Consider the following 7094-nt stretch of genomic DNA (forward strand, 5'->3'; position numbering starts at 1 on the left):
TGTAGTGCATGGGGCAGAAAAAGAAGTAGATAAGAGAGACACATGGTGTCAAAGACTGATTGCTGCCAGACTAGGGAGATGGCCTAGTCAGTTGCCAAGGACAACAGACAAAGTGGCATTAGATATTGGGCAACGCTGGTTAGAAACATGCCAACGTCTTCAGGTAAGCTTGCTGAAGGCTCTATGCTTGAAAATCGAGCTTTGGGGGAGACTCGGGGTCACAGTGGAAAGGTCCTGTGCTGGCTAGTTTTATATCAACACCAACTAGAGTCACTTGGGGACGAGGAACCTCAAGTGGGAAAATTCCCACACCACATTGAAGATCCATGCGTGAGAGCCGTGTGGGTGGTGGCACCCCTAGCGGGTGGTCCTGGGTTCTACAAGAAAGCAGCTCAAGCAAGCCACGGGGAGCAAGCCAGTCAGCAGCTCCCTCCATGGCTGCTGCTTCAGTTCCGGCCTTGACTTCTCTGGATAATGGACTACACGCTGCCGGATGAAATAAACCCTTTCCTCCCCAAGTTGCTTTTGTTCGTGGTGTTTGATCACAGCAGTAGAAATCCTAAGGTAGGTACACATAAAAGATGCCCACCCACCCCCCCCCAAAAAGTCCTTATTTCATCCTGATACCGAAGCAAGACTGTGGAGTCAACAGGATCCTAAAATGTCGCTAATCCATCATTATGTAGGGAATTCGACTGAGGCCATATTCTCTTCTGAAGGGGAATGGAGCAACTTGGGGGGTGGAGAATATGAGAAAACGGAAGCTCTAAGTACATGGAAGGGAAGACTCGTGGGTGCCAGACTGAGCCAGGAACCCATCAGAAGACTAAAGCCCCTCACAAGGGCAGAGTAGACTAAATCAAAACCATTACCTGTTCCAGTAGAAGAGCTTCGACATCTCAGGGGGATGATTAGCAGCATGGATGCTATCTTTGGACTCTGCCATAGCTAAACTCTGTCCTAACCTTCACAATCCCTCATGGAAGAAATGTCATTAACACAAACTCTTCAAGCTCTGAACTGTAACAGAGCCAGGGGATAGGGATGTGAAAATGTCACTGTCCATAACATCAAAGAAATTCAGGGGTCTATAACGAGTTACCCAAACATAGACATATCACAGAAAAATAGCAAGACAACAGAAAAAATAATATCTAAGAGCCTAACAAAGCTAAACTAAACTAAGAGAAGGTGGTGGTCATATTTAACTTGAGTGTCCTGGGTTTCTGTTGCTGTGATAAAACACCATGGTCAAGAGCAGCTCAGGGAAAAATGTAGGTTTACTTATCTTAAAGCTCTCACATTACACTCCATCCTGGGTGGAAGTCAGGGCGGGAACTCAAGGCAGGAACCTGGAGCCAAGAACTGAAGCAGAGACCATGGAGGAGTTACGTTTACTGGCTTGCTTCTAGTGGCTTACCCAATCTACGTACACAAGTTAGAACCACTTGCTCAAGTTTGGCACCACCCATGGTGACCTGGACCCTCTGACATAAGTCATTAACCAAGAAAATGCCCACCAGACTTGCCTTCAGTCAAAACTTATGAAAGTATTTTCCTCAGTTGAGCCCCTGTTCCCAAATGACTTGTGTCAAGTTGACCTAAGACTAAACAACACAACCAATCCCTTGTCAACTCGACACACAAACATATCATTATTATACCATAAACCTTCCTTTCTTGTTCATCCCCAAGATCTCAGGTTAATACTGAGATAATATCGTCATGTAAAATACAGTCAAACTTTTCTTTCAACTGTGGGCTCCTGTAAGATCAAAAACACACTAAATACTCTCTTACTCCAAGAGAGAAAATCCAGAGCACAGTCACAATCAAAGCAAAGCAAAACCAAACTTCAAAATGTCTTCAGTGTAAAAAGGTTCAGTGCTTGGCTTCTGGGACCCACACATGATCCCATGGACTCCAAAGAGTCTGGGTAGCTTGTCTAGTTTGTCATCCGAGGCCCACACAGCCTGCCTCAAAGGCTCAGATTGGCTCTGCTCGACCACTGCTGCTGTCCTTGGTGGTCACCCCTGGTATGCGTATCTCCAAAATGCTGGCATCTTCACTGCAGCTGAGGTCACCCTCACCAATGGCCTCCCCCTGCCCTTCTTCAGGGACCCTGATCCTGCCACACGGTGCCAAGTCTCAATTTCTCTTCATGACCACTTAACCCTAAGACTTGTACTACGATTGAGGCTGCACCTTCACCAATGGCCTCTCCTGACACCTCTGTTGCTCTCCATGACCCATTCATGCCTCCAACCGGTACCTCCTGGGAAATGTTTACGCATTTCCGGTACCTCCTGGTCAAGTCCAGCTGCCAGCAGGAAGCACAGCCATGGGCCCCTCTGGATTATAGCTTTTGTGTGCTAACCCTGAGGAAACACTTCACTCAAGATCTCTCCTCAGTAAAGCTGCCCTTTTCTTAGTCAGGCTGATCCTGCAGCGCTGACTGACTCACACAGCTTTTCTCAGCAAAGCAAAGGTTTCAGTTCTGTAGTGTTAGCCTCTTGTTAATCACAGCTGACCCTTCATTCATCATCTTCAGATGACCAAAAACCACAGGGTTTTTTGTTTTGTTTTGTTTTTTGTTTGTTTGTTTCTTTTGCTTTGTTTTTCAAGACAGGGTTTTTCTCTGTGTACCCCTGACTGTCCTAGAATTGGTTCTGTAGACCAGGCTGACCTCAACTCATAGAGATCCACCTGCTTCCGCCTCCCAGAGGAATTAAAGGTGTGCACTACCACTGCCTGGTTAAACCACAGATTTTTTTTTTTTACTTTAAAAAGCTCTTTAATATAGCAATATAGCATAGATAAGGTTCTGGCTGATGTCCAGGGAGGTTCAGCCATGAGAGAAAATTTTGTTAACTTGTAAACCACAGATTCTTTTTTTTTTAAAGATTTATTTATTATGTATACAGTATTCTCCTTGCATATATGCCTGCAGGCCAGAGAGAACACCAGATCTCATTATAGATGGTTGTGAGCCACCATGTGGTTGCTGGAAATTGAACTCAGGACCTCTGGAAGAGCAGTCTGTGCTCTTAACCTCTGAGCCATCTCTCCAGCCCAAACCACAGATTCTTAACACAGAAAAATCACTTGAGTAGATCTGTGAAACTTCACAAACCAGACCTCCATCATCTGCTTTTCTCTCAACACTCTCATCTTCCAAACTCTCATAGAATGGTCCATTAGGCTTTGAATACTTGTAGAATATTATTTTAACTTGGCAAAATGTGTTATTTTGTTTCTGCTGCAGAATATTACTCTAACGATGTGAAGGTGTGTTCCATTTGTTTCTGCTGCGGAATGTTACCCTAACGATGGGAAGGTGTGTTCCATTTGTTTCTGCTGCGGAATGTTACCCTAACGATGTGAAGGTGTGTTCCATTTGTTTCTGCTGCGGAATGTTACTCTAACGATGTGAAGGTGTGTTCCATTTGTTTCACCTTGCCTGTCTGAGGCACCTGGATGGCCAGTAGCTAAGCAGGGGAGGGATAGTTAGGGCTGGTGGGCAGAGAGAATAAGAAGGAGGAGAAATTCAGGCTGGATAAAGAAGAAGGAGAAGAGAACAAGGGAGGAAGAGAGGAACATGCTTGGGGCCGGAATTCAGGCGGCTGTCAGCCAGCCAAACACTAGAAGCAATGAAAGTAAGATGTACAGAAGGAAAGAAAGGCAAAAATCCCCAAGGCAAGTGTGGATGAAGAGAAACGGGGTAAGGTACCTCTCAGGTGCAATACTTAGGTCCAGAGGTATTTCCAATTTCAGAGTTTTGGGGGTTGGAAATATCTTAATGAGCTTTGCTGAGTCCTGTGTGGAAATCTTACATCTGAATGGCTGTAAAATCAAAAGTCAGTGCTCAGAAGTCTCAGAGCACCTTGGACTTGAGAAAGATGAAACTAGACTCTAAGTGCCATGAGTTTGGTTCTGTTTGATTTTGCTTGTCTTTTAATGCACGTAGTAAGATAGCTAATTGTAGAAATAGGGAATTACATCTCAGAAGTATAAATTCATTTCACTGAATAGCACTGACTACTTAATGTCCACACACTACATTCCCAGACATTGTGCAATATAACAGTCAAACAAGAAAGCTTGACTTAATTTATGTTTGATTAGAATAAGGGGCAGGCTCTCACCTAGGATGTAATCAATGGTCAAGACATAGGTGGACATCTATCTGTAAAAAGTGATGTCTCCAACTGTCCACCACCCGAAAGTGAGGCTACACACACCCAACCTGTGTCTTTCACCACCTTCTGCCTGATCTGTCAATTAGATGGCAGCTGTGTGTGGAGAATATCTGGTTTACCAAGAATGGAAGATTTGTTTTCTAGTCAACAAATGCTTTCAAGTAGTAATTTAACTGTCAATGAAGAATAAAAAGGTGCTTCAGAATTTTAGCGGTTCTTGGAAGCTCTCTTGTTATTGAATGAAGCTTCCTCCCAGTTGCCTGGGGAACTGCATTTTAATGTCACATGTCAAGCAGTTCTTCCCCGGATATAATTGTGGTTTATCTGATGCCTTGTTTAAAGCTGTTCAAATGTTTGGCTTCTGGGAAGTGTTCCTTGGCATCACTCGTGACAGTGATAGACATGAAATAATTTTAATACATTTCTTTCTAAATTCAACTAATTTGTTGAATAACCAGAGGAAGAAACTTATATAAATTGAAAATGCATTTATTACCAGAATAACAGACAATGATCTATGTAGGAAAGCCTCTTAACGGCAACTCACTGGCATCCCTACAGGGATGCATAGTGGGATTAAGCTGCGTACCAATGGGCCTCTGCTTTATGGAAGTCAGTGCTAGATGCCCAATCAAACATTTTTAAATCTTTTCTTTCACTAAAACATTCTCAATTTTGCTTAAAGAAGTCATGTCCTTGGACTTGACTAAGAAAACAAACAACAACAACAAACCCCACATTTTTCAGATTCCTCACAGCTATGGTGGCCACGTGCATAGTTTAGCCTACAAGTTATTACTGTTGCCAGATGGCATTTCTGGTTCTTTAAAGAAGACAGATGATACTGAGATGATAAATCCAACTCTAACCTCATAGTCTTTCTCTCCACAGACGTGCAAAGGCTATACGAGTGTACATTGGCCTCCCTGTGTTCAGGAGACCCCAAGCCCAAGCTCAGGATTACTGAGAGAAAAACAGAGCAATTCCAGTCCTCAAGAACAGGGTTTTCATTACTTCTGAAACATAAAGCAAGCCGGGCGTTGGTGGCGCACGCCTTTAATCCCAGCACTCGGGAGGCAGAGGCAGGAGGATCTCTGTGAGTTGGAGACCAGCCTGGTCTACAGAGCTGGTTCCAGGACAGCCTCCAAAACAATGCAGAAAAACCCTGCCTCAAAAAAACAAAAACAACAAAAAATAATACCACTCTCACAGTTTAAAGTCAATTTTGAAGCAAACTTAAGTTAAATACTGGCCAAATGGATGGGCTCTGGCCAGATCCATACCCAGATTCCTGAGAAATGGCTCCAAGTCACGGTTTGCAGCGACTTAAGAAAAAACAAAACAAAACAACAAAAATTTATTGCATTTCCCATCAGGTCCAATCAGGGGCAAGCATACATCCTGATGTACCTCCAGTCTACATCCAATCAGGGGCAAGCATATATGCTGACATTTCCTGCCCGTGGACCTCCAGCTCACATGAGATCAAGCACATCTGGTGCAGATGGGTCAAGCAAACTTGTTTAGGGAGTGAAAACACGTGGCTTGTTCTCTCCCATAAACAGTAGCCTCCAACATTTCAGGAACTACCTGTCCTTGGGCAAGAGGCTTACAAATCGGAAGTATTCTTGTTTCATGGATCTCTTAGGTATAGCAATTAAAACTTAAAATGGAACTCTGGCTCTCACACTACCTCTTAGCTAAAGCTCTGTCCTTTAATATCTGTGGAAAAGCTTGACCCACAAAGGAAACTCCTGACCAAAAACTGTATAGATTGAGTTAATCCAAAGCCCCTACAGTTTCTCTGTGCTCCAACTACATAGCACGACATACTGTTTTCCTAAGTCTAAGAAATATGCTTATTTATGCCAGTGTGATCCTGGAATGTGCAGGACTGCTCAAATATCTAATTCAATTTTTCAAAAAGAACCCTAAAAATACAACAAAGTATTTGATTTCTCAGATGATAGTCATTTCTGGCTCCACGCTGGGAACCTTGGGAAGGACAATCAGCTTGGGGTTGGCCGTCTACTCTGTATGGACTCTGCTTCTGCAGCTGGGCTCGCCCCCTCGCCCCCACCTCCCCTAGTGCCTCTGAGGATGCAGGTGCCCTATGACGGCGCAACTGCCCCTCCAGCTGAGCACGTATTGTCCCCATTGCAAGGATGCCCTGGAAAAATGCTGGACCTCAATTCTGTGATGGCAGGATTGGTTGTACTGGTGGCCCACCAATGTGGTCTCTGCCCAGTCATGTTTGTGTGAAGAGCCAAGAACTTACACAGGCACATGCCTAGAGGGCTGGTTGTGCCAGGAGTGTCTGCTGCCATTGCAAGGATCTCTGAAGGTGAGCCTCAGGGACTGTCACAACTCTGTGTCCCTGGTTGCTGTCCAGCTGAGAGGCCAGGACCACACACTTGGTTTGTTGGCTGATCTGAGGCCTGGAAGAGGTGCTGGGCCCAGCCAGGCTGGGTGGTATAGCCTTGTCCTACCTGGTTCTGGGAGACCTCCTCCCTTCTATTCTTCCTACATCTCCAACTGATGGAAGACAAGGTGCAAGCAGGGGGTATCAAATAGCAGGGGGCTTACTAGGAAGATGTTTTCAGCAGGAGAGAGGGGGTGATAAGAGAGTAATAGGAGTGAAGCTCATTATATTCATGTATAACACCGTCAAGGAATGAAACATGTAAAATGTCTTCCTCCTCCGTTCCCTCTCATTTCTCCCTCTCTCTGAAACCATGATGTGTTGCCAAGTAACCAGCCTGCCATGCATTTGGAAACCTGCTGTGGACTGGAAGAGTCTCTCTGGGTCACAGAAGCACTTAGTCTATAGGGCTGACTAAGAGTTCAAGTTCAGAGGGCATACGGAAGTGCTGGCTTTGAGGGAGCTGGCTGGCT

At 44.8% G+C, this 7094-nt stretch overlaps 1 long non-coding RNA gene across 1 annotated transcript; it reads left to right on the forward strand.

Annotated features, from left to right (window-relative positions):
• Nucleotides 1–3543: 3543 nt before the first annotated feature.
• On the forward strand, nt 3544–6892 carry LOC110339245. Its single transcript, XR_005873229.1, has 2 exons — nt 3544–3721; nt 5091–6892. It is a non-coding gene; the product is annotated as an uncharacterized LOC110339245 (long non-coding RNA).
• Nucleotides 6893–7094: the final 202 nt, after the last annotated feature.

This window comes from Mesocricetus auratus, unplaced genomic scaffold, assembly GCF_017639785.1.
Source record: "Mesocricetus auratus isolate SY011 unplaced genomic scaffold, BCM_Maur_2.0 Super-Scaffold_100048, whole genome shotgun sequence".
Lineage (NCBI taxonomy): Eukaryota > Metazoa > Chordata > Mammalia > Rodentia > Cricetidae > Mesocricetus > Mesocricetus auratus.